The sequence below is a fragment of the Canis aureus genome, chromosome X, assembly GCF_053574225.1.
Source record: "Canis aureus isolate CA01 chromosome X, VMU_Caureus_v.1.0, whole genome shotgun sequence".
NCBI classification, from domain to species: domain Eukaryota; kingdom Metazoa; phylum Chordata; class Mammalia; order Carnivora; family Canidae; genus Canis; species Canis aureus.
In genome coordinates, this window is record NC_135649.1 from 84,948,176 (window position 1) to 84,975,866 (window position 27,691).

The 27,691-nt window shown below is 40.4% G+C and overlaps 1 long non-coding RNA gene across 3 annotated transcripts in view; it reads left to right on the forward strand.

The window, feature by feature from the left end:
* Positions 1-19,425: 19,425 nt before the first annotated feature.
* Positions 19,426-27,691, forward strand: part of LOC144309184 (uncharacterized) — an 89,555-nt gene continuing 81,289 nt past the window's right edge. For 2 of the 3 annotated variants that reach the window (XR_013375268.1, XR_013375267.1), the window contains exon 1: positions 19,431-19,542. This is a non-coding gene — a long non-coding RNA (uncharacterized LOC144309184). Of the gene's footprint in view, positions 19,543-27,691 lie in introns of all 3 variants that reach the window. The other variant, XR_013375269.1, reaches the window with a different exon arrangement.

Here is a 27,691-nt window from a genome sequence, read left to right on the forward strand (position 1 = left end):
CTATTTGCTACAACATGGATGGACCTAGAGAATATTATGCTAAGTGGAATAAATCAGAGAGAGACAAACACCATATGATTTAACTTACATGTGGAATCTAAAAAATACAACCAATGAACAAACAAAACAGAAACAGACTCATAGATACAGGAAATAAACTGTTAGTTACCAGAGGAGGAAGGGGTTAGGGGATGGGCAAAATAGGTAAAAGGCATTGAGGTACAAACTTCCACTTACAAAGTAAATAAGACATGGGGATACACAGCATAAGGAATATATCAACAATATTGTAATAACTTTGTATGATGACAGATGGTAACTAGACTTATCATGGAAGAAATTTTGTAATGCATAAAAATATGAAATCACCATGATGTATAGCTAGAACTAATAGGACATTGTATATCAATTATACCTCAAGAAAATATTTTTTCTTTCCTTTTTTTAAAGTAAGCTCTACACCCAACATGGGGCTTGAACTCATGATGGTGAGATCAAGAGTCCCATGCTCTGAAATACAAATAAAAACCACAATGAGATACCATGTCACACCAGTGAGAGTGGCGAAAATTAACAAGACAGGAAACAACAAATGTTGGAGAAGATGTGGAGAAAGGGGAACCCTCTTGCACTGTTGGTGGGAATGCAAACTGGTGCAGCCACTCTGGAAAACAGTGTGGAGATTCCTCAAAAAGTTAAAAATAGAGCTACCCTATGACCCAGTAATTTAACTACTGGGTATTTACCCCAAAGATACAGATGTAGGAAAACTCTGGGACACTTGCACCCCAATGTTCATAGCAGCAATGTCCACAATAGCCAAACTGAAGAAGGAGCCATGATGTCCTTCGACTGATGAATGGATAAAAAAGATGTGATCTCTATATATAATGGAATATTAGCCATCAGAAAGGACGAAATCTCACCATTTGCTTCGACGTGGATGGAACTGGAGGGTATCATGCTGAGTGAAGTAAGTCAATCGGAGAAGGACAATCATCATATGGTTTCACTCATATGGGGAACATAAGAAATAGTAAAAGGGATTATAAAGGAAAGGAGGGGAACTGAGTGGGAAAAATTTATGAGAGAGGGAGACAAACCATGAGAGACTCCTAACTCTGGGAAAGGAATAAAGGGTTGCAGAAGAGGAGGTGGGTGGGGGGTTGGGGTAACTGGGTGATGGGCAACGAGGAGGGCACTTGATGGGATGAGCACTGGGTGTTATATGTTGGCAAATCAAACTTCAATAAAAACAAATGAAAAAAAGAGTCCCATGCTCTATTGACTGAGCCAACCAGGTGAGCCTCAATAAAATAATTTTTAAAAAATAAAATCTTCCAACTGAGCTAAAAAGTCTGCCATAATATTGTCTCAGTGAGCAAAAGGACTTAAAGTATTCTCATTAGCCCTCTTGAATTTTAGAATTTTATGTGGCATAATGAGGCTCATCAGTGAAAATGAAAATATCAGACACAAGGGACTTATCATCATAGGCTTTCTAAGTAGTGATCACTGGAATAGAAAAGTAAGAAGGGAGGCTACAGGAGGTTCTCAGGAGTCAGTACTGAACTCTTTTTCAAAGAGTTGCTATTTTAAGGTCAGCTCTGATTTAAATATTTCTGGTACTGAATAAACAGGGGAACTTGGGTAAGCCTGAGTCAGCTTCACACCCTCAACTGACTTCATCAACCAAGACACATTCTAACTCGGCCATTTTATGAGGCTGTGAAAGTGAGATCTATTTGAGGAAGAAGTGATTTGGTTTGACCTTCAAGCAGTGGAAAAGAAAACACTTGTCGCTTCAGGAGCACTTCCTCAGAGGAAGCTCTGCCTCAGACAGTCGAAAGCCACTGGCATTTCCCAGGCTCCTGAAATGTCAGAAATATTGGCTCTAGTATATGTATTCATGAGGACTACATGTTTGAGCATTATTGGTGGGCAACTTTGTTAGTGCCAGTTAGTCTGAAGCTTTTACCGATTCTTTGTTTCCTTAGCTCCCATGGTCCAAGATGAGCAGTCAGTGTCATGTATTGTGAGAAGGCTTCTGGAAACTCCCTTCTCCAAAGCTACAAGATATAGGTGGAGGGAATGAAGAACCACGTTCTTCATTCTCATTCAGGTTCTCCAGTTCTTAGGAACCAGAATTCCTAAATTTCAATCCAGTCCCCTAGACGTGGTGTGGTCTTATTACTCTATTCCAGAGGCAGATATCCCATAGCATGATCACTCAGTTTTCAAGCTGAGACAAGATTTGGTGGTTTTTGTGTCTTTCAGGGAAGTAGACAACATCAAGAAACTTCTTGTTCTAGTGCTACCTGGTAGGCAGATTCTTAAATACACCATGAATTACAAAATGGTCAAGATTTGCAAAAACACATTGTAAAATGAGTTTTCTTCTTTATATTACTGGAAGTAATGTCAGCAGATATAAAATATGCAATAGTAAAGTCCCTTCAGGAAACTCTAGGCTTGCAAACACAATCCTGAAAAGAGATAGTGTTGTCACCCATTCCAGAATAATTGGAAGAGATTTGATACAGTAGAAGTTGATCTTCAAAGAGCTTAAAAATCTTTGGTAAGTGAAACTTGTTCTGGAATCCATGGCTTTCTGGATTCAGGGAAAAGAGTGCTTAAAAACATGATGGATGGGCAGCTGTAAGCTACACCTATAGATGTCCAGTGCACACCTTCCACAGTGAACTCTTTGGTTGAAATGCACAAAATGTCCAATGGAGTAAAAGCCCTGAGTCATTTATCTGAAGAATAAAAAATCCTTTACCCAAAATAAACTCTGGGTAATAACAAGTCACCTTAAGGATATGATGCGAAAGGTTAGGGACAAGGAGTTTAGACCCAAGAGATCATCACCCTTGTCCCAAACTGCTACTGATCCTGAATCTTCTACCACCAGTTACTTCTCGTCTCCCCTTCTGTTGGGGTTTATGGAGGAAAAACAGGTGCTACCACCAGGATGTGAATTAATTAACTAAACTTGTTTCCTACTTAGTATCAGGGCCACTGGTCTCCTCTATGGTTTGGCTTACTTATTATTTTGTTATTTTGGGGATCCCTGAGGAGAGATTGCCCTAGAAGTGAGAATTATTTTTATTTTTTAAAGATTTTATTTATTCATGAGAGACACAGAGGGAGAGACACAGGCAGAGAGAGAATCAGGCTCCCTGCAGAATCAATCCCAGGTCCCTGGGACTCAATCCCAGGACCCTGGGACCTCGATCTCAGGACCTGAGCCAAAGGCAGACACTCAACCACTGAGCCACCCAGGTGCCCTGAGAATACCTTTTAATACACTACCTTTTGTGGCCATTTTCTTAGGTATTTACTATGTGCCAGGTTTTGTGCTAAGCATTTAATCATCCTAAGAAGTGGTTGTGCCTACTTAACAGATAAAGAAACTAAGAGTCCCTGAGGTTAAGGAACTTAACCAAGGTCACTGACACTCAAACCTAGGTCTGTGTAACTCCACTGTCCTCTTCTGCCTACACTTCATTGTATCTTTAGTCATAATAATGTTTTTCTCCATACTTAAGGATAAAACTATGACTCCTCTTCAAATAACTTTTAAGTGGTTTTCCACTAGTGTTTAGGGATTCACACTCATTCATTATCACTGTTGAAGTCAGTTTCTGTTGGGGCCAACTTTTGCCCTTGTTCACCTGGACATGCCTTTTGCTCCAGCCAAACTATAATATTTCATGTTCTCACATACTGCCCCTCCACGTTCCAGTGTGCATTCTTTCCTAAGAGTGGAAAGATGGGGATGGTGGGTAGAAAGAGCTGCATGGTGTCCATCTTCTGCCCAGTGTTAGGACACATAGAAGCTGAAGGCGTTGTTTTAAGGATGCTGTGTCAAACATGAGGCATGTGATATAACTTCATGTCTATGTATGACCCTGGAGGGCAAAGGCCATTCTCCCCATTTCTCCATAGAATTAATAAATCTTCAATCCCAGGAGTCAGAAGGGCCATGATGGCATCATCATAGTCTCCACCATAGTGGCTTTGGGTGCCCTGGAAATGAAAACCTGAGCAGATACACCATACTCACAGAGGGGGTAGTGGCTCTGCAGAGTGAGAATGCCTGGGGTGCTTTCTCTTTCAAAACACTAGATAAAGAACAGAATGGAAGAAGAGAGGACAGTACAGTAGCACATGTAAAACATCCCTTAAGGTCCTAGAAGTGGCTACAATGACTTGGAAGGGAGACAGTTCTGGGGCTGAGGCCTAACATTTTTCAGAGTTATAAAAAAAATATAGGTGATCACCATTCTGTGATCTCAACCTGATTTGTACCATCCAGCTGGTGGGATTTGGACAAGGTTGAAGTATAGTTCATTCATTTGGGAAACATGTATCAAATACCTAATATGCGCCAGACATTGTACAAAGCTCTGAGGATCCAAAAAAATAAGACCCAGTCCCTGCCCTCTGAAGACTTGCATCGTGATAGCAAGTCTACTCCTTATCTCCACGAGAGGTTTTGTACTGGATATGTCTTAGATTTTTGCCCTAGGGTTGCCACCCTGGCCATACAGATTGTGTTCTGCACAGAGAATATGATGTGAATGGCAGCTCCCCGAGTTGTGTATTGCACAATCTCACGTGGCAGCCCTGTTTGCCCACATATTCTTCATCTAAAATACCTTGCAACTTTGCCTTCCAACTCCTTCCAGATGCAGCTCTGATCTGAATTCTCTCCATCCTTACATCCTCTCTTGACCACAACCCCCAAGGCGCAACCCCCAAGGCGTTCCTCAGTCCTTGGGCCTCCTTTGCATATTCTTTCGGCAGTGGAACCTGAAAATTAAAGAGGACCTCCCTGGTCCCTTTCTCGTTCAATATTTTCTTATACTATTATTTTAGCCCTGTGTTCTTATTTAGCTTTTGGCGAGCCTGCATCTTATCTCTTTGCTTGTTTTTCAGCTGTAAGGGTAGGAAATGTGTCATATCCATCTTTGTGTCTCCCTACAGGACTTGCACATAATTGAAATTCAATAGGAGAAAAGAAGAAAGTGCTATTTAAAATGAGAGACCTTTTAAAGAGTGAAAGATGCCAGCTGAAATGAAGTGTCTGTGACAAAAATCTTCAGTCAATACGTTTTTCAAATTCTTTCAGTTGTTGACTCTCAAATATTTATGCTAATGACAACCAGGAAAAGCACAGATTTTGGAAACATACCAAACCCAAGACTAATTCTAGCCAACTAATTCTTTTCACCAAACTTTCTGCAAGAACATCTAACCAGAAGAGGCTCAGGTACCACTGACTCCTTGCAATTCTCCCTTGAGGAGTCAAGCTTGGTTTTTCTCAGGTTCAGACAATTAGTGGGAGGTCCAAGGTATGGTGACCCAAGGTACAGGAGATGGAAAGGAAAAAAAAAAACAAAGGATCTGAAAATTAAAGAAAGCATACTTAATTGTTGATGTAGAGTTTGGATTTGGAAATTTATATAAGATCAGCTAAGTTTATTTCCAATTGATTAATTTGATTCTTTTAAAGAACAGCTGCTTTATCAACAGAAGAAAGGAAGGGAGAGAGGGGGAAGGAAAGGAGAAGGAGAAGGGGAGAGAGAGAGAGAGAGAGAGAGAAGAGGGAGAGCAAGAGTGAGAGAGCGGGAGAGAGCACGAAGCAGTAAGGAGAAAGGAAGAATCTCCAAACAGAGCACTGTTTGCCTTCTGGTATTTTATTGAAGTACAATATGCTTTAATTGACAGAAGAGTCTGGAATGCTCTGAAACTCTGACTAAGGGGCTGGCCTCCCTGGGTAATTTAAACTTCCTTTCCCATTCATAACCTCAACCACAAGGTTAAACTGGCACCCTGCTCTTTTTTCATTTCATGAGTAAAAAATGCACCAAAAACCATTGCCCTGGCCAGAATGAGTGATATTTCCTCCAGATCTACTTTCTGACAAATAGTACATCCTAAACCAGGTAGCTGACTAAGTCCTTAGTCACAGAAACAGAAGTTTTTCATCTGAAGTCGGCCTCTCACTCTCTGAGTCGGCCAGGCTGCCCCATCTGCTCTGTGACACTGGAACCCCATGAGTAAATTAGAAACCTAACTTCAGGGGAGTGGGATACTCAGAGAAAAACCCCAGCATCCTGTACACTCTGAATGTAGCATCACACCAGGACATTTAAGAAAGAAAATGCAAATAGTTTGACATAAACTAAGAACTAGTAGCCTCTGTGGTCTGATATGAGGGAGTCTGGGAAGACCCTAATGTCACCTTCTCCCACAGGGCTGTGGCCTTCTGAGGTAAGGCTCTAATCCTTCCTCAAAGGTCAAGTGATTAAGGCCCCTACGATGTTGTTAGTCACATCTTCGTGTGAATGTATGGCCTAAAAGAAGGCTTGGAGAGACAGGGAGGGTGAGAACAGGAAGACCAGTGGATACATGGAAGATCCTAAAGCAGAATCTTGGAGAGCTGGGTGCCTTTGGGAAAGTTGTTTTGATTCTCCAAGCACCAAATATATGCACGTGGCTGTTGATCCTACTCAGTGATTTTACCTCCCTCTGCCCTTCCCATCTCCCTTTCTTCCATTCTCTTTTCTTCTTCTTCTTTTTTAAAAAGATCTATTTATTTGGGATCCCTGGGTGGCGCAGCGGTTTGGCACCTGCCTTTGGCCCAGGGCGTGATCCCGGAGACCCGGGATCGAATCCCACATCGGGCTTCCGGTGCATGGAGCCTGCTTCTCCCTCTGCCTGTGTCTCTGCCTCCCTCTCTCTCTCTCTGTAACTATCATAAATAAATAAAAAAATTAAAAAAAATATTTATAAAAAAAGATCTATTTATTTATTTGAGAGAGAGAGGGAGAGAGAGAGAGAGAGATGGAGAGATAGAGAGACAGAGAGTAGGGGACAGGGAGGAGCAGAGGGAGGAGAGAGAGAATCCCAAGCAGGCTCCATGCCTGGCTCAGAGCTGACATGGGGTTTTGTCTCATGACCCTGAGATCCTGACCTGAGCCAAAATCAAGAGTCAAATGCTTAACTGACTGAGCCACCCAGGCACCCCTCCTTTCCTTCTTTTCTGCAAGCATTTGTTGAGCCCCTACTATGGCTTTGTTCTAGGCATTGGGACTATAACCGTGAACAAAATAGGCGAAGTCTCCATTCTGTGTAAGTTACATTCTAGTGGGGGAAACCTAGCAAGTAAATAAATGCATACATATACAGACAGTCCTGACTTTGCATTGTTCTAAGATACATGAATTTTAGTCACCACCGTTTGGTTAACAACAGTCCCCCAACAACACAGTTCAGATTTCAGTCACCACCATATATTAATTATGAGTAATTTCATAAAGTAAAAATTTCACTCTAGCTCTCTCATCCACCAATTGGTATGATCCACAAATGACAAGTGCATGTTATGGTCAGTGACCAATCACATCTTTTGTTTTCAGAGTCAAAGGTGACTGTTGTTCAGGTCCCACAAGGACAGTAAAACAAGTAGTTGTGCTGGCTTCTTATTTAACAGTGGTAGAAAGATACTACAGGCAAAGTAATTTAACTTTTTTTTAATTTAACTTTTAAAGCACTACTGCTGAGGTCCCTGGGTGGCTCAGTCAGTTAAGCATTCGACTTTGGATTTTGGCTGAGGTCATGATCTGGAAGTCCTGGGAGTGAGCCCCATGATAGGCTCTATGCTCAGTAGGGAGTCTGCTTGAAGATTCTTTCACTCTCTGCCCCTCCCCCTGCTCACTCTCACTCACTCTAAAACAAATAAAAGATTTTTTAAAGCACTAATACAGTTGGATAATGCTCTAGGTCACCCTGATTCTCTTGAATGAAAATGTGAGAATTTGCTTTTGTTTAAAAAAATATTTTATTTATTATTATTTATTCATGAGAGACAGAGAGAGAGAGAGAGAGAGAGAGAGAGAGAGAGAGAGGCAGAGACACAGGCAGAGGGAGAAGCAGGCTCCAGCAGGAAGCCTGATGTAGAACTCAATCCCGGGTCTCCAGGATCAGGCCCTGGGCCAAAGGCTGAACCACCGAGCCACCCGGGCTGCCCAGAATTTGCTTTTTATCACCAAACAAAACTTCATTAATCCATTCAGTGGATTGTGGAGTTATTTCAACTTTTAAACCATATTAGATGGTCTTTTAGACAGGTTATTGATGCTACAGCTGGGGGGAGAGAGCCAGATAGCCATTTGCAAAGGCCAATTTATGAGCATAAATGAATCAAGTGATTGTAACTTGTGATGAAAAACAGGAGACCAGTGTGGGTTAGTGGATATGTGGAAGATCCTGAAGCAAAATCTTGGAGGGCTGGGTGTCTTTGGGAAAGTTGTTTTGCTTCACCAAGCACCAAATATATGCACCTGGCAGTTGATCCAGCTCAATGATTTTACCTCCCTCTGCCCTACCCATCTCCCTTTCTTCCATTCTCTCTTTTCTTCTTCTTCTTTTTAAAAAAATATTTATTTATTTATTTATTTATTTATTTATTTATTTATTTGAGAGAGAGAGACAGAGAGAGACAGAGAGACAGAGAGAGACAGAGAGTAGGGGACAGGGAGGAGCAGAGGGGAGAGGGAGAGAGAGTGAATCTCAAGCAGGCTCCATGCCCGGCTCAGAGCCAGAGGAAGGCACACCAGCAAAAAAGTTCACATTAAAGGAACTTTTAGTGATTTTTTCATGATATTGAAAATGCAAAGGGTAAAATGTCAGAAGCTGGTCCAAACTTAGAAAGGAGTATGACTGTTCACCAAGGAATATTAATAAGGTTGCCTCTATGTCCTAAGTTTTACCATGGGAAGAAGGCAAGCACAGCTCAAACTACTTTTTATAAGTTTTTAAATTGTGGTAAAACCTAAATACCATGAGGTTTATCATTTTAATCATTTTAAGTGTACAGTTACATGGCATTAAGTATATTCACATTGTTGTGTACCATCACCACTCTCTATCGCAGGAACTTTTTCATCATCCCAAACTGAAACTATGTACCCATTAAACACTAACTCCCCATTTCTTCCTCCCCATCCTGCCCCTGGTAGCCTCTATTCTTCCTTTTCTCTCTATGAATTTGACTATTCTAGGTAATTCATGTAAATGGGATTATACAGTATTTGTCCTCTTGCATCTGACTTATTTCACATAGCATAATGTCTTTAAGATTCATGTGTGGTAAGTATGCATCAGAACTTCTGTTTTAAGGCTGAATAATATTCCATTGTGTGTATACACTGCATTTTGTTTATCCCATTTGGGTTGTTTCCGCCTTTTGGCTAGTAGGAATAATGGTGTTATGAATATTGGTATGCAAATACCTGTTCAAGTCTCTGCTTTTAATTCTCTTTGGTATATGCATAGAAGTGGAGGTGGAATTGTTGGATTATAGGATAATTCTATGTTTAATTTTTGGAGGAACTACTATACTGTCCTCCACAGCGACTGTACCATTTTACATCTCACCGGCAATGCATGAAAGTTCCAATTTCTCCACATCCTCTCCAACACTTGTTATTTTCTATTTGTTTTCTTTTTTTTCCTTTGACAACAGCCATCCCAATGGATTGAGGTGGTATCTCATTATAGTTTGATTTGTATTTCCACAATAGTTAGTGATGTTAGGCATCTTTTCACGTGACTTTTGACAATCTGTATATCTTCTTATGAGAAATATCCATTCGACTGATAGGTTTTCTACAAAGCAATATATCATTTTAAAAACAGATATTATTTATTTATTCATGAGAGACACAGAGAGAAGCAGAGACATAGGCAGAGGGAGGAGAAGCAGGCTCCATGCAGGAGCCTGATGCCGGACTCTATCCTGGAACTCCAGGATCACGACCTGAGCCAAAGGCAGACGCTCAATAGCTTGAGCTACCCAGGTGTCCCAACCATATATCATTTTTAAAATGTATTTTAAAAGAGTCACAGAGAGTGAGATCAGGGGGAGGGGTAGAGGTAGAGGGAGAGAATCTCAAGCAGACTCTGCACTGAACGCAGAGCCCAATGTGGGGCTTGATATCACAACCCGGAGATCACAACCTGAGTTGAAACCAAGAGTCAGATGCTCAACTGACTGAGCTAGCCAGGCACTCCAAGAATAAAACGTTTTAATTCTCAATATTCTTAATGTCTTAAATTACAGTGTAATGAATAAATGTTTATCTTACAAGTTTTTTTTAAAAAAAGTTCCTGTATGTTTATAACCAACAATAGGAGAGTTTTCAATGTTCTTTTTTAAAAAAATATTTTATTTATTTATTCCTGAGAGACACACAGAGTGAGGCAGAGACACAGGCAGAGAGAGAAGCAGGCTCCCTGCAGGGAGCCCAACATGGGACTTGATCCCGGGATTCCAGGATCATGCCCTGAGCCGAAGGCAGACGCTCAATCACTGAGCTACCCAGGTGTCTCAAGTTTTCCATGTTCGGACAAAAAAATTTTAATGGTCACTTACGGAGCAATCATAATTTTCACCATTTATTACCAAGAATGCTTTGCATGGTTTCAGCTTATGCAGCTACTTTTGTGGTCCCCCACTATTATGCAAAGTGAGGATTTCCTTTAGAGTGTTAAATTAGTGATAAGAAATATGAAAATGAAGCAGGATGAGGGGCTAGAGAGAGATGCACTGTGATGGGAGAGTGAGCTGTTTATGCTGGTCATCAGGAAATACCACTCTGGGAAAGTGAAATATGAGTAGAGGCCTAAATAGAGGGAGGAAACCCACCATATCCCCTGCCTATGTGAGGAGCTTTCCAGGCTTGGGGAATGACAGGGCTGAAGGCCCTCAGACGGGAGCCTGTTTGGACTGATTGAGAAATAGTGTCAGTGTGGCTAGAGCACAGTGATGGAGAGGGAGAGTGGTAGCAGATACAGATAAAAAGGTAGACAGGGGCCAGATCATGTAGGGCTTTGCTGGTCATGCTATGGACTTTGGGTTTTACTCTAAAGACCTGAGAAGCCATGGGAGGGGCTGAGCACAGGTCATGTTAGTGCACAGGGCGTCTGATTGGTTAGGGCTGAGTTCCTCTCAGGGGAGAAAAAGAGATTGAGGATATTAGAGATTTACTTCACCTGCTTCATAATTTGTCTAATGGCCAGTCTTGGCTTGAAAATGAGGAGCAATAAAAGACTTCTGGAGACTAGGATCTACTCATAGTTTTATTGAGCATCCCCTATGTACTGAGGAGGTCTCTCAACTCCTCCAGTCTCACTAAGAGCCTCCTTCAATTTTCCTAAGAGGTTTTCAGGACAAGACACATCTCACCCAGGACGTGGAAGGCAGAGGGATCCTAGTAAGCAGAACCATCAGTGGACATGAGTGTTCTCCAATTTCCAGAGAAGCAGTAGTCAGACTTCTCCACACACCAAGCTGGTTTCACAACCCCACAAGCCCATGGGTCAGGCAGGTAGTACAAATCAGTGAAGCTAGCCCAGGGAGACTGGTAAGATGGTGAGCGCATGCCCTGCTTGAGGCCACCCGAAGTGGGAAGCCAGAAGCAGTTCCCACTAACTACCATGAGGAAATGTGGTCCTTCGGGACCAGATCTACAAGAGGAGCTTGTAGAGGAGTACAAGAGGAGTTATAATCCAGATTATAACTGTTTTTTGAGTAGTGGCAAGTAATTTTAAACGCATAACACACCATGTAGGCTATATATAAGCATGCCTCTGGCCCTTATGCTGTTATTTCAGATCTTGAAGGGCCTTGTCATTTACCTTCCACCATTCCCTAAGAATATTCATGCAAAGAATCAAACTCTTCTCTTTCTCCCACCCACATGTCTTCCAGAAGGGAATTACACTTACACAAAAATCTCAGTGTCTTGGAAACTTTTAGTGACCTTTCAATTTCACGTTTAATCTGTCTTGACCAATTAAAAAAAAACTTAAAAAAAAAGTTTCCTGGATCTCACAGGATACTCTGGATTGGGCAGACGTTGTTATTTAGCACGTGGGTATCCATTGTTTTCTCAATACACCACAAACTCTTGAAATTAGGGTATCTCAAAAAATACATAAAAATTTGAAAAGATAGAGTAGCTTTATTAAGCAACTTGATACAAAAAGTATTACTTTGAAATATCATTATTGTCATTGGTTTACAAGGCAGGAATTCCTTAAAAAAAACTCATGTTTGCTGCATTCTGATTGTAGAGAACCCAGAAGAGCAAAGCAAATACAGAGAGCACTTTGATTAAGGGTCAATGTAGATTTTCTTAGGGTCAAACTTTCCAGATCTACTGAAATACTTGTAATACTTAGAAATTGTACACAGACAGGCTTTCTTGCACTCCTAGAAAAGCTCCATATTTATAGTAGTGTTTTAGTTTCACTTTCCTGCTTCTCATTTGTTTCAAAGAAAAGAGAAGTTTCAATGGGATTTTGTAATTTGAGGTTATGTTATGAGAGAAGGGAAAATTATGTCAATCTTCCAGGGTCGTCCTTTTAAAGGATTTTGTTTTTTTTTAACTTAGGAAGGCAATTTAGTCCATTATCTTACTTGAAAACAAAGTTTCCTATCTTAAAAATTCCCCATGTTTGTTGCTCTACTGAACTCAAAAAAACCTGAAGAAGCACTTACAAAATCTTAAACCACAGTGTCTGTTACACAGTGTTTGGTTAGAAGGAAATCTGCCACGTGTATTTCTCCCAGAATCTTCATTTGATACAGATAATAACTCTCAAATTATTTAATTATCTCTTCTAAGAATATGAACATCTCATCTACTTGGTTGGCTTCTGTGGTAACAGTAGCTTCGGAGCTTCAATAAATGTTGGCATAGCTCAAGCTAATGGGAAATGGAACACATGCCCAGCTTCAGAAGTTGGGCAACCCAGCCTCTCTTACAGAAATAGACCAAGAGGCCTATTGCTCACTTCTTCGGAGTAGTACCAAGAAAAGACCTTCCTATGTTTATTTTAGGGACATGTGAGATTTACAGGGACTCAGACAGGATCCAATTTAATTTAGCCAAGGGATGATCCCCACCATAGCCCATTTCTGAGATGTCTGCTCTAATGACTGGTGGAATGAAGTGATCTTTAAGATCGCTTTCAAGGCTCAGAGGCTACGTTATCTTTGGAGCTCTCACAGCTCTCATGGTATTTAGTCAATGAAAGAGTGCTGTGCGATCTGTCAGTACACATGGCACATAGCTCGGGAATCCAAAGAATATTTTGTGCTTTCACAGAATTCCATTCATCGGGTAAAGAGAAAAGTGGCCATCTTGTGCCACACCCCTCCCAAAAGAGATATGGTGCCAGTACAATTTCTTTAAAAGAAAACTCAAATACCTTTGCATACAGTTGGCTTTGGTTTTTGATTTTGTTATTTTTTTAAAAAGATTTTATTTATTTATTCATGAGAGACCACAGAGAGAGAGGCAGAGACATAGGCAGATGGAGAAGCAGGCTCCCTTCGGGGAGCCTGATGCGGGACTTGATCCCAGAACCCCAGGATCATGCCCTGAGCCGAAGGCAGAAATTCAACGGCTGAGCCACCCAGGTGTCCCGATTTTGTTATGTTTTTTCCTTTGCAGAACAGTGTCCTATGAAATAAGGGACAAATACCAACCTGATATTGTAGAAGAAATCAAAATAAGAGGAGTGAGTAGGAGAAAAAGATTCTCTTACAATGTCTGAATGAATTGATGCAGAACACTGCTCACAAATTTAAGGAACCAGGTCATGAGGCACAAACTGGAAATTCTCCTTAGAATTTTTGTTATGAGACCTAATGATGAAGAGTTAGCACTAGGATGTGTTGTCAAAGGTCAGGCAAACTATATGAATTTCCTATTGCCACAAATTACCACAAACTTAGTGGCCCCAAACAATACTAATTTATTGGGGCATCTGGGTGGTGCAGTCTGTTGAGTGACCTACTCTTGGTTTCAGCTCAGTTCATGATCTCGGGGTTTGAGATCAAGCCCCCCTAGGGCTCTGTGCTCAGTGTGGAGTCTGCTTAAGATTCTCTCTGCCCCCTCCTTGCTGTGCTCTCTCTGTCTCTCTCTTTCAAGTGAAATAAATAAATAAATAAATAAATAAATAAATAAATAACTAACTCTTTAAAAAATACTAATTTATTATCTTACAGTTCTGGAAGTCAAAAGTCCAAAATCAGTCTAAGTGGACTAAAGTGGAGGTGTCAGTAGGGATGGTTCTTTTTGGAGACTCTGAAGGCAAAATTCATTCCCTTGCCATTTCTGGTGATTCTAGAGGGTGCCTGAATTCCTAGGCTCATGGCCCCTTCCTCCATCTTCAGAGCCAGCAATGGTGGGTTGAGTCCTATTGATATCAAATCACTTGGGCACTAACACTCCTGCCTCTGTCTTATAAGGATGCTTGTGACTACATTGGACCCACCTGGAAAATCCAAAATAATCTCCCCATATCAAGATATTTAATTTAATAGCATCTGCAGAGCCTCTTTTGCCATGTAAGATAACATACTCATGGGTTCCCAGGATCAGGATATGGACATCTTGGGGGCCATTACACTGCCTACCAAACCAGCCACACTACAAATTTCAATGGGCTCTAGGGGATGACAGTTTAGCAAGTAAATATGATTTCTTTTAAGGTATCAAGTTTAGGGGTGCCTGCCTGGCTCAGTTGGTGGAGCATGCAACTCTTGATCTCTGGGTTGTGAGTTCGAGCCCCACATTGGGTATAGAGGTTGCTTAAAAAATAAAATCTTAAAAAAATAAAGTATTAAGTTTATGGCACCTTCTGAGGACTCCTGAGTTATCTCTGCCTACTCTTATGTTTCCCCATGTAGGGCCAATCTTGTTTTACATACAAGGAAACAGAAGCCCAAAGAGTGAAATGATTATTTCCAACAACCCTCCGGTGTGAGCAAGGCAGGGATAAATTTGAAACATGGGCTCTTGATGCTCTGCTAGCATATTTCTCACCTTTCTCCAGTGCCTCTCTCAGGAAATATGTCCTAAAAAAGATGTTGGAGTGAGTTCGGCACCATACTGTGTGGCATTGGGCAGGGTGGGAGTTGAGGGTATATAAAGGAAGGGAAATGACATTCTTTTCCATAGGAAGTGGACAAAGCAGCCACACAGCAACTGTATTCCCAGACTCTGTTCTCCACTCTTACTTAGACAGTTATTATTTATTTATTTTAAAAATATTTAATTTATTTATTAGAGAGAAAGAGAGAGAGAGAGAGCATAAGCAGTGGGTGAGGGGCAGAGGGAGAGGGAGAAGCAGACTCCCTGCTAAGCAGGGAGCCCACCTCGGGGCTCGACATGGGGCTCGAATCCTGGACCCTGAGATCATGAACTGAGCTGAAAGCAGCCCCTTGACCAAAAGCCACCCAGGAACCCCTCTTACTTAGACTTTTAAAGAGTGTCCCTTTCATAGTGCCTTCTCGACTTTAAGTTGGATGGTGATACTTGGCTGCTTCACTTTATCTGTGTATAACAAAGTATTGGAGGCCACCTATTTCCTTGGTATAGAAATAGACTAAAACATTTGAAAACTGGAACCAGTTTGGGAGGTCAGACTCTGGGAAGCTCATGGCCCAGCTCTAGCACAAAGCATTGGCTATGTGACCACTGGAAATAGCACCAACCTCATGAACTAGACGTGATAAGAAGCTAATCCACAGAAAATGGTTAGTATGGTGCAAGGGTGCAATAAATACTTACTGAATAATAATAATATATTATTATTATATAATAGTTGTATCTAGTTATAACTATCTATATTAACTATATACTAGCCATTATTATAGTTAATATATATAGTTATAACTATTTATAATAACTGTTATTATTTTAGGATGGCAGTTGGTCCTACATGAGCTGGCCCCTGCCACCTCCCCAGCCTCATCTACCATTGTCTCCCCTTGTCCACTGTGTTCTGATCACACCAGCTTTTCTTCTGACCTTTTAGCTGACTATGAGAGTCTTTGCATTTGTTGTTCTTTTAACTTGGAACTCTTTCCCTAAATAATTACAAAGCTACATGTATCTCATCATTCAGAACTTAGCTCAAATACTGCATCCTAGAAAATTCTTCTCTGACAACCCCAATGACAGTAGCCACTTCCACCCCCCCCCCCCCCACCGTCACACCCTGTACTACCATTTTCTTTTATTCCCTTCCTTCTTGGTCATCATTAAGCTCTGAAATTACCTTCCTTTTCCATTCCCACCTTTTTCCTTCTCCAGAGATTTTAAGCTCCTTTCATTCTGCAGTGTAATCATGTTCATTGATACATCTCCAGCACCTAGAATAGTGCTTGGGACATGACAGGGATTCAGTGTTAGTCAGCTAGCCTACCAACTGAGAACAGACTACAATCAGAATACAGATCTTAGTTTAATGAATTAATTTGAAATTTTTGTTTTCCATAAGCATTGATCTCTTAGGATCCATGCCCCTGCCCCTTGTTAATTACACCTGTCTTTCTCTGATGTTTTTGTCCCTTCTCAGCTCTTCCGCTTCTTTATCTCATTCCTTCAGGGCCATAAAGTAAGCTTCTCCCTTCTTCCAAGTACTTTAAAAAATTATAATAGACCACTCTCAAAGTCCAAGAAACTTGTAAAACAAAAACTGAAACATTACAAGTGAAACTTCAGAGGCCATTGGTGTTTGATAAGGAACTATTTTTGAATGAAAGCACAATTGCACAGTTGCTCATAGGCTCATGTAGGTCAGGGGCTTGCCCAAGTCTCTCTTATTCCCAGTGTTTGGCACAGTGATTTAAGCATACAAAAAGCACTCACTAATGTATGTGTGACATGAATGAGATTTTCTCCTATCCCTATTCATAAAATCATTTGAAAGAAATGCAAATCAATAATGATCAGGAAAGAATATAATAATATTGTCTTAGAAACATGAGAGACACCTAACTCTGGGAAATGAACAAGGGGTAGTGGAAGGGGAGGTGGGTGGGGGTGACGGGCATTGAGGGGGGCACTTGGCAGGATGAGCACTGGGTGTTATGCTATATGTTGGCAAATTGAACTCCAATAAAAAAAAAATTTAAAAAAAGAATCTTGTCTTAGGTCCTGGCAGACCTCTTCATCCCTCTCAGAATCTGGCCAGCGACCAGCTGATCTGCAAGTGGAGAGGGGGTCCAGAATGGGTGGGGTGGGTGAGTGCCCTATTCTTAAGCTCTATCTCCTAGGCTTTGGGGCTTGGCAGAGCTATTGGGGTCTCCGGGTCACAGTGAAGAACTGTCAGTAAGGACAGGCAGTACATTTTGGTGTCTCCTCTGAAAAGATGAAGAGAAATCCCATGGCTGGAGTAAAAAAAACTTGGGACCATAAAATTTCAAAATTGGAAGGGTCTTCAGAAGTCATCTAATCCATTCTCCCGTTTTCAATTAAAGTCCTAGCTTACAAAAACCCAGTAGTGGAGCTAGGAATATAACTCAGGACTGACACCCATTGTCTTATTGTGAGGAATGAAAAAAGAGGTGGAGTGTGTAGGGCAATTTTCTCTTTCTCCATCATGCATGAAAAACCTCAGATAACTAATATAAGGCTGTGTAAATAGATCTACATGCGATTCTTTATTTCATACACTATATATGTCTTTATTTCATATATTATATATACATTCTTTATTTCATACACTATATATATGCATATATATATACCTCTAAAGCATTCATAAAAATTTCAGCTTAACACAGCTAGAAAATAGAAAAATATGTTTACATTTCAGATCTCAAAATTCTTACCCTCAAAATAAATCCTTATTGACCATATGGTAAATGTTGTTTTTTAAAGTTTAAATTCAATTAGCCAACATATAGTACATCACTAGTTTCAGATGTAGAGTTCAATAATTCAGTTGTGTATGACACCCAGTGCTCATCACATCATGTGCCCTCCTGAATGCCCATCACTCAGTTATACCATTCCCCCACCGACCTCCTCTCCAGCAACCCTGAGTTTGTTTCCTATTTTTAAGAGTCTCTCGGGGGATCCCTGGGTGGCTCGGCGGTTTAGCGCCTGCCTTTGGCCCAGGGCGCGGTCCTGGAGTCCCGGCATCGAGTCCTGCGTCGGGCTCTGGCATGGAGCCTGTTCTCCCTCTGCCTCTCTCTCTCTCTCTCTCTCTCTCTCTCTCTCTATCATAAATAAATAAAAATACATCTTTAAAAAAAAAAGAGTCTCTCAAGGTTTGTCTCCCTCTTCGATGACTTACCATTCAGTTTATACCAAGTTAATATTCTGGGTGCCTTTTCATTTTAGTAAACAATATTCTTTAATGAGTGCTGGGTTATACATTGTAGTATGCAAATTGGTACAATTCATACTTGGGGCTGCTATGGGACAGCCTAGAGCACCTTTCAGAAAGACAAATATTATTGGCAATTATATCCTTTCTTCCTCTTCCTCCTTCCCTCTCCTCTCTTCTTTTCTGCCCCCAATTTTCTCTTGCTATAAGCATCACTCTAGAGACACAGGGAATGCAGTCTCCCTGGGCAATATATCAATGCTGCTCAGCACTAATTTTTAGCTACCTACTACAAAATCTAAGCTCTTTAAGACCCCCTTGAGTAATAGAACATTAGATTTGCAATGTTGAAATATGTTTCTTTCCTTAGAAAACCGAACATTTAAAAAAAGCTTTGGGACAAAAATGTTTAAAAAGTCAGTCCCTTCTTCTTAAATCATATCTTTATTTTCCAGGGGTGTGGAGGGTGGGGGTGGGATGGTATGGATTCTCTGGCTGGTATTAATTTTCAGAATTTTCAGTGTGTCATTCTGTGTGTGTGTGTGTGTGTGTGTGTGTATGTGTGTTTCTCCCATTGGAAAAACAAAAGATGGGTTTCCTTGCCCATCATGGAAAAAATGTAACATACAACTAAATCCCTTCCTGAGAGTACAGACAACCAAAAGCAGGCAGCTTAGATCAGGGTGGTGAGGAAGTTTTGTCATTTCCAGAAGGAAGCATGAGTCATAGTGTACGACATTTGGGGAGGCCTGAATCAGAGCTGTCGAGGAAGTCAGTTCTCAGTTTAACTTGGAACCACAATGTAATTTAATATAACATCTTCAATATCTTGTCTTTCTCCAAGATGGCTGTAGACATAGATGTTCTGATTATTTCTCTTCAGAAACGTAATTTAACAGCTGAAGAATAACACTAATCTACTTCTGTGGCAACAAGGTCTGAAAATTATAATAAATATATACTTTTTAGAAAGGAGAAAAGAGAGTAGGTAAGAGAGGGAGAGAGGACACTGCTCTAACAGCTATTACTAAATGAAGAATGGTCAAGTTTAAATGATATTGTTGGAAAAAATTATTATGAGTAACTAAGCATTTTAACAAACATCCTTTTCCTCTTTGAGGCCAAAATGTACTCGAGAAAAAAAAATCGTTCCACATATTCAAATTTCACATGCTATAAGATTCTGACCTATTTCACAAAGGCTTAATACTCAGAAAGGTTCCAGAATGCTGAGGAACACCCTATATAACCATTTAGAAGATGATCATGAGTTGGGTTTAGGATGAGAAGAGATGCTGCTCTTTGGGGCTAGGAGAAGAATGGTCCTGTGTTAAGGTGGGAGCAAGCAGGGGGAGAAATGCAGGGAAAGAAAAATGGGATGCCTCTCCAAGATTGATTTGGAGCCATTACTAAGAGGTTTGGGGGTAAGATAAACAGAAATGTTTTAAATTAGAGGTGAGAGCACAGAGAAATATTGTTATGTTATGGTTTCAGAGTCCTGATGATTCAGAGGCCCAATAATATTAACTATAACATGCTTTGATAATCAACATAGATTTGGAATGAATTCAGATAGATAATTTTGGGTTGTGCCCTGCTCCCAATCTCCACCATTATCTCCTTGAGGCCTGAGAGCTGAGAAGGGTGTAACTTTAGTATGATCATTTCCTGTGGTTGGTTTCACTCTCAGCTAACCACTTAGGGGGAGCCAGCTGCTGTTAGGCCTGGGAAAATTTGCTTGGGGGCAGTTATGGCTTTTAGCAACCCTAGGAACATGTGTATAGATAGGAAAAGAAGAAAGAGGAACATATGTTGCACAATCTAGTAATTTAGAAGATACACACACACACACAACACACACACACTCATACATACACAACATAAAGCACGAGGCCCTGAGATCCATTTGGGATATCAAAGGATGGCAAGAACTCAACTTGATAGTAGAAGAAACCCCATCCTCTTTATATTCTATATGTAGGTTATAAAGAGATATTATTAACATCAGGACTTAAAAGACCTTTATAAAATTTCCCTCTGAGTCAGGCTTAAACTGGGTTAGAGGACCTGCCCTCAGAGTTTGGGGGATGGTCTTTTGCTCCATCAACTTCCTAGAATTCAGCAGGTCATCTGATTTTTGCCTCTTTCAGGATAATTTGGTACTGTCACAGAAAGAATGGTGGGATAGGGGCACAATGGAAAATCACAGGATATATGGTCAGAAGGCCTAGTTTCAACTTGCTAGTTTGTCCTTGCAAGCTGGGAACCTCTAAGTGTGGGCTTCAAGGTCCCGATTCCTAGAAGTGAGGATCTGGACACCAGGGTTGCAATAAGGACCCGATAAGTCCTGAGCAGTGGTAAAGCCATAGACCTTGAGCATTGCCACATATTGGTGTGGTAGCTGTGCACAGTGAGGGAACCCGTCTCCTTCTAGACCATTCTTCTTTTCTTCTTCCTGGTCCATAAAATAAATATTTCTCAAGTCTGTCCCCTACCCTCCCACCCTCCCACTACTGCCATGGTTCAGAAATTTTTTCCCTTTGCACCTGAACTATTTTCAGGAGGCTTCTCCTTGACAACTCCCACCTCGATCCTTTGCTCTTGCTGTTTCCATTTCTTGGCATACTCTTCTCCCAGATACCCACATGGCTTGCTGCTCCCCCAAGTACATTTTGGCTAGCATCTCCTGATTTCCTCCACATTCTGGTCCCTAGTAGCCACAATTCTCCTTTCTGTTTCTATGAGTTTGCTGTTTTTCTCCCCACATATAAATGATACCACACAGTATTTGTCTATCTCTGTCTGGCTTATTTCACTTAACATAATATCCTCTAAGTCCATCCATATTGTCACAAATGGCAGGATTTCCTTTTTTCTCATCATGACTGAATAATATTCCTGTGTGTGTGTGTGTGTGTGTGTGTGTGTGTGTGTGTGTCTTCTTTATCCATTCATCCACCAATGGATACAATTTGACTTTTCCCTTTTTGATTTGGATGCCATTTATTTCTTTTTCTTGCCTATTTGCTCTGGCTAGGATATCCAGTACCATGTTGAATAGCAATGGTGAGAGTGGACATCCTTGTCTTGTTCCCAATCTTAGAGGAAAAGCTTTAAGCTTTTCATTATTGAGTATGATGTTAACTGTGCACAGTCTTGTCATATATGGCTTTTATTATATTGAGGTACATCATTCCTTCTATAACTAATTTGTCAAGAGCTTTATTATGGAAGGATGTTGAATTTGGTCAAATGTTTTTTCTGCATCTATTGAGATAATCATATGATTTTTATCCTTCATTCTATTAATGTGGCATATCACATTGAATGATTTACATATGTTGAAATGTTAAAACTTTTTTGCATCCCAGGGATAAATTTCACTTGATTATAGTGTATGATCCTTTTATTTTTTTATTTTTTTGTATGATCCTTTTAATGTGCTATTGAATTCACTTTGCTAATATTTTTGCTGAGGAGTTTTGCACCTATACTCATTAAGGATATTGGCCTGTAGCTTTCTTTTCTTGTAGTGTCCTTTTCTGGTTTGCCTATCAGGGTAATGCTGGCCTAAAAAAATGACTTTGGGAATGCTCCTTACTTTTCAATTTTTGGGGGGAAGACTTTGAGAAGAATTCATATTAATTCTTCCTTAAATGTTTGGTAAAATTTACCAGTAAAGCTACCTAGTGTGGGCTTTACTTTGTTAGGAGGTTTTGATTCCTGACTTAATCTCCTTACTCATTATTGTTCTGTTTTTCATAATTCAGTCTTAATAAGTTGTATGTTTCTAGGAATTTATCTATTTCTTCTAGATTATCCAATTAGCTGACATACATAGCATGACGTAGTCTTTCATGATCCTTTATTTATGTGGTATCAGTTAAATGTCACCATTTTCATTTTTTTCTAAAGAGTTTGTTTGTTTGAAAGAGAGAGAGAGAGAGAGGGAGAGAGAGAGCTCATGAGGAGAGGGTGGAAGAGCTGAGGGAGAAGGAGAGGGAAAGAATCTCAAGCAGACTCCATGATGAATGTGGAGCCCAATGTGGGGCTTGATCTCATGATCCTGAGATCATGATCTGAGCTGAAACCAAGAGTCAAATGCTTAGCTGACTGAGCCACCCAGATGCCCCACCTTTTTCATTTCTGATTTTATGTGTTTGAATCTTCTTTTTTTTTTAAGTCTGACTGTGAACCAGAGCTAGTAACTTTGCTGATATCTTCCATGACGATCTTTACCAGGCAAAATGGCCAGAATCAGGACCAGCAGCTGACCCTAAAGATTCTGAGAGTGTGTGCTCCTTCAGTGAGCTAAGGACTTATAAGCATGCTTTGCCTTCACTACCTTCCTCTTGTAGCCCTCTTAGGCATAGATAACTTGTACCCTGTTTCATAGAAAGACTTGCTTTGGCCTTTCTCTAGCCCAGCCTCTCCCTATGTGATGATGATTCCATGAATCCAAGGAGATGTGCCCATCCTGAGGCTGAGATCCTTCTTTTAGACAATGCTCTGGGTAGCTGGGACCCTGAGATTCCCTGTTCAGATCACCCCCAAGCTGGCTTCTAGAACTATAGTCCTCTTCCCTTGGTCTTTCTTCCCAAGGACAAGAGTGATTCTCCTGACAGTAGTGCTACGGATGAAGATAGGACATGAAATTTGGGATGTCTTCTGCCTACATAGGTGTGTGCATGGTCCCTCACAGTGTATGGTTGCCTTAGAGATGAGAAGAGAGGGACTGGCCCCAGGCCTAATACCTCACTGGTCCTTTTGTCCCCAATTCCACAAAAGTTAGAGATGGATCTACTTTTTTCCATCTAAAGCTAAAAGTTGGGTTCATTGGAATTTCAGTTCATTCATAATAATCTGATCTAAATCTCTGGTTTTGCTTCTTTCTGATCATAAATCAACAGGTGAAGTCATAGCGTTGTTCACTGTCCATGGCTGGGTCAAGATAGTATGAAGGGTGCATGAGCTCTTGACCAAGAGGGATATAGCCCTATCAAGAGATCTCAGGAAGGCCAAATGCAATTTTGAGCTACATTGACTGAAGTAAGCCATAGCCAAGCCACCTTGGTGGAAATTGCTTTTGTGAGCATAAGGATGCTCCCAAACACCTTTCTTCTAAGTTCTCAAGGGCAAAGGCCGTGTCTTAGTCTATATGGGATCCCTATCCTTTATTTTATTTATTTATTTATTTTTTTTTATTGGTGTTCAATTTACTAACATACAGAATAACCCCCAGTGCCCGTCACCCATTAACTCCCACCCCCCGCCCTTCTCCCCTTCTACCACCCCTAATTCGTTTCCCAGAGTTCGCAGTCTTTACGTTCTGTCTCCCTTTCTGATATTTCCCACACATTTCTTCTTCCTTCCCTTATATTCCCTTTCACTATTATTTATATTCCCCAAATGAATGAGACCATATAATGTTTGTCCTTCTCCGACTGACTTACTTCACTCAGCATAATACCCTCCAGTTCCATCCACGTTGAAGCAAATGGTGGGTATTTGTCATTTCTAATAGCTGAGTAATATTCCATTGTATACATAAACCACATCTTCTTTATCCATTCATCTTTCGTTGGACACCGAGGCTCCTTCCACAGTTTGGCTATTGTGGCCATTGCTGCTATAAACATCGGGGTGCAGGTGTCCCGGCGTTTCATTGCATTTGTATCTTTGGGGTAAATCCCCAACAGTGCAATTGCTGGGTCGTAGGGCAGATCTATTTTTAACTGTTTGAGGAACCTCCACACAGTTTTCCAGAGTGGCTGCACCAGTTCACATTCCCACCAACAGTGTAAGAGGGTTCCCTTTTCTCCGCATCCTCTCCAACATTTGTTGTTTCCTGCCTTGTTAATTTGCCCCATTCTCACAAGATGGCGGAAGAGTAGGGTCTCCAAATCACCTGTCTCCACCAAATTACCTAGAAAACCTTCAAATTATCCTGAAGGATCCCTATCCTTTAGCATCAGGTCTGGCTCTCAGTAAATACACAATAAATGCTCATTGAACCCTACTGACTCTGCCTAGAGACTACTAAGTAGGACATTATCATGCTCACCTTAGCAGAAAAGAGCAAGCTTCCCAGCTCTTCAGTAAAATAAAACAGAAACTGTGGCCCCATTAAAAGAACCAGAGATGTCATTCCTAGAGCAATTGTCAAACACAAGAGGAATTTGACAGACTATAGCGAGGGAAAAATCAGTATTTAGTCCAACATTACCAGATTTTTGTGATGGCTAAAACTACAACAATACGTTTCAGGAAGACTCTACAAAGTTTGTTCATTAAGCCATGGTTCTCAAATTTTAGGGCTCATCAGAATAACCTGGAGGGCTTTTTAAAAATGTATATTCCTGGACCTCTCTCCTAAAGTATCTAATTTGGTACCCTAGTGTGGGATCTGAAAATTTACATTTCTAACAAGTTCCCAGGTGATGCTGATGGTGCTGATTTGGACATCACACTTCGGGAACCATTGCTTTAAAGACCTTAACAAAAACCAATGTGAGCTATAGAACAGTTCGATAGATGACCCAAACCAGGATCATGAAAGTGAAAGAGAATCTAGGTTGAACAAATATGAGACTTAAACAAGGCTCAGGAGCCAACTTTAAAGAGGCTCCCACTGGCAAAAGACTGGACAATTTGAGCTTCAAGAGGGATAATAATTGGGGACGCCTGGGTGGCTCAGTGGTTTAGCGCCTGCCTTCGGCCCAGGGCCTAATCCTGGAGTCCCAGTATTGAGTCCCACATTAGGCTCCCTGCGTGGAGCCTGCTTCTGCCTCTGTCTGTGTCTCTGCCTCTCTCTCTCTGTGTGTCTCTCATGAATAAATAAATAAAATCTTTAAAAAAAAAAAAGAGGGATAATAATTGCAATCGCAATCGATTAAATACATTTAAATCTATTTGTTCTTAATATTTAAAAAAGTTAATTGGTCACCACCAGGGGATAATAAAGAGAAAATAAGCAGTCACTTACCCTGCTTTTCCTACATGGACTCTTCTCACAGAGTAACAATTATAAATGACAGGTAATGTCTCCTTATAAACTATTATGTAAAAGTAACAAAAGTAAGAAATAATGGAATTAGAAAATCACCATTTTACAGCCTCCAGTGCATTAGTGGATTCAGGCATTGAACGTTGACAAATGCTAATATCATAATAAGAGAGACCATCAGATGTTATGTAATCTTACCAGGGAAAGAGCAGCACACCACCTGTATATATTATCTTGCCAAAGAGATTAAATATGATTCTGATTAAGCCTCTGGATTCAAATGCCAATTTGCAGGAAGTCCTGAGGACAGAGGAATATGCTGATATACTACAACTGCACATGCAGCCAACAAAATCCAAACTGTGGGAAATGCTATAGGTCAAGTGCTCCCAGTTCCTTAATAGGTAAATAAGAAAAAGAAAAAGAGGGAGAAGGAAATTGTTAATTCATACTTCAATTTTTTTTAATGGGCAATATTAAACTAAAGTAAGTATAAATGTACCCTTGGGTGACAAAACTCTAAAGAAAGACAAATCAAAATAGTGATTGTTTTTTGGGGAGGAAGGAGTTGGGATTGAGGGTAGGGAATTGAGAAGCTTCTAGGATGGCTGGCAAAGTTTTCTTTCTTGACCTGAGTGATGATTACAAAGGTCTAACTCCATTGTGTGGTGGGATTTTTTTTTTGTATCCCTGTTTTATTTTACAATAAAAGGTTTTTTTTTTTAAAAGTCAATCACCCATTATTGTAGACAAAATAAGAGTGAACTATTCACATGTTCATGTGAAAATGCTTACTTTATAGAGATGAAGATACCTAAGTATATATTTTTGCAGGCCTAGATCTGCCTTGTCCTATGAGGTAGGTGGGAGAAAATAACCTTGCAAGTGGTGGAGAGGGTAAATCGTAACCATCAGGCCAAGCAGAGGCTTTCCTTCAGTTTAGTGGACTGTGGAATCTACTGACAACATTACAGTGAAATATCCAAACTTAGTCTTTTATACTTGTAAGAAAATAAGAAATAAATAAGACTTCAGAGGACCCAATATACAGAATTATAAAGGCAAAACAAACTCTCAGGCTTGTTTTCCCAATTTGAGAAGGATGATGTTGAATATTGGTTCTACTTGCCATATTGTTAGCTAGGGATATATAGTCTTTGTTAAGCCCCACTCAACACCTGCTTTGGGACCACTGATTTGCCTCCATGGCATTGAAGTTCTGGAAGTTTATCTGACTTTTTGTGCTGCCCAGCAAGTTCAAGACAAAGGGATCAGTCACTTGGTCTGATGGTAAATTTGTGATTTTCAAGGAAAGGGAGAGACCCTTCTACCTTGCTATACCCACAGTGCTTAGTACAGTCCAGATACATCACAGAAGCTAAGAGTCTGTCAGAAATAATTGTGCTTCACACTGGCCTCGTTTCTGCTTTTCATAGAAGTTGACTTTTTTGGAAATATCATCAAAACTAAGATTACAGAATTATACTGCATAATTCATGTCCTAAAATCATCTTGGTTTATAGCAAAAGGGTAAAAACTCAGTATTTAACAGTATAAATTAAAGAAAAACTTAAATCCCCAACATAAAATATCATGCACACTCCTAAGTCTTCTTTTCTGAAAGTGTAAGCATAAATGCCCTAATAATTATAGCTAATACTTATTAGAGGGCCAATATGTGGCCAGGTAATTCCTAGGATATTTTACATATATTAACCCATTTAACCCTCATCACAACCCTATGAGGAAGGGACTATTAATTATCACATTTTGTAGGTGAAGACACAGACACAGAGAGGATGCCTAAGCTGTCCGACATCACACATACTCCCTTGGCCTCTTCAGGCTCTTTACCCTTTGGCAGCCAGAGTGATTTTTCTAAAAATAGAACACAGATTATTGATGCCTTCCCACTACTTTTTTTATTAACTCATTTTATTTAAATTCAATTAGTTAACATATAGCGTATCATTAGTTTCAGATGTAGAGGTCAGTAATTCACTTGCATATAACATCCAGTGCTCGTTGCATCACGTGCCCTCCTTAATGCCCATCACCCATTTACTCCATCCCCCCACCACCTCCCATCCAGTAACCCTCAGTTTGTTTCTTACAGTTAAGTCTTTTATGGTTTGTCTCCCTCTCCGATTTCATTTTGTTTTATTTTTCCCCTCTCTTCCCCTATGATCCTCTGTTTTGTTTCTTAAATTTCACATATGAGTGAAACCCTATAATTGTTTTTCTCTGATTGACTTATTTTGCTCAGCATAATACCTTCTAGTTCTATCCATGTTGATGTGAATGACAATATTTCATCCTTTTTTGATGGCTGAGTAATATTCCATTGTGTGTGTGTGTATGTGTGTGTGTATATACTGCATCTTCTTTATCCATTCATCTGTTGATCAACATCTGGGCTCTTTCCATAGTTTGGCTATTGTGGACATTGCTGCTATAAACATTGGGGTGCAGGTGCCC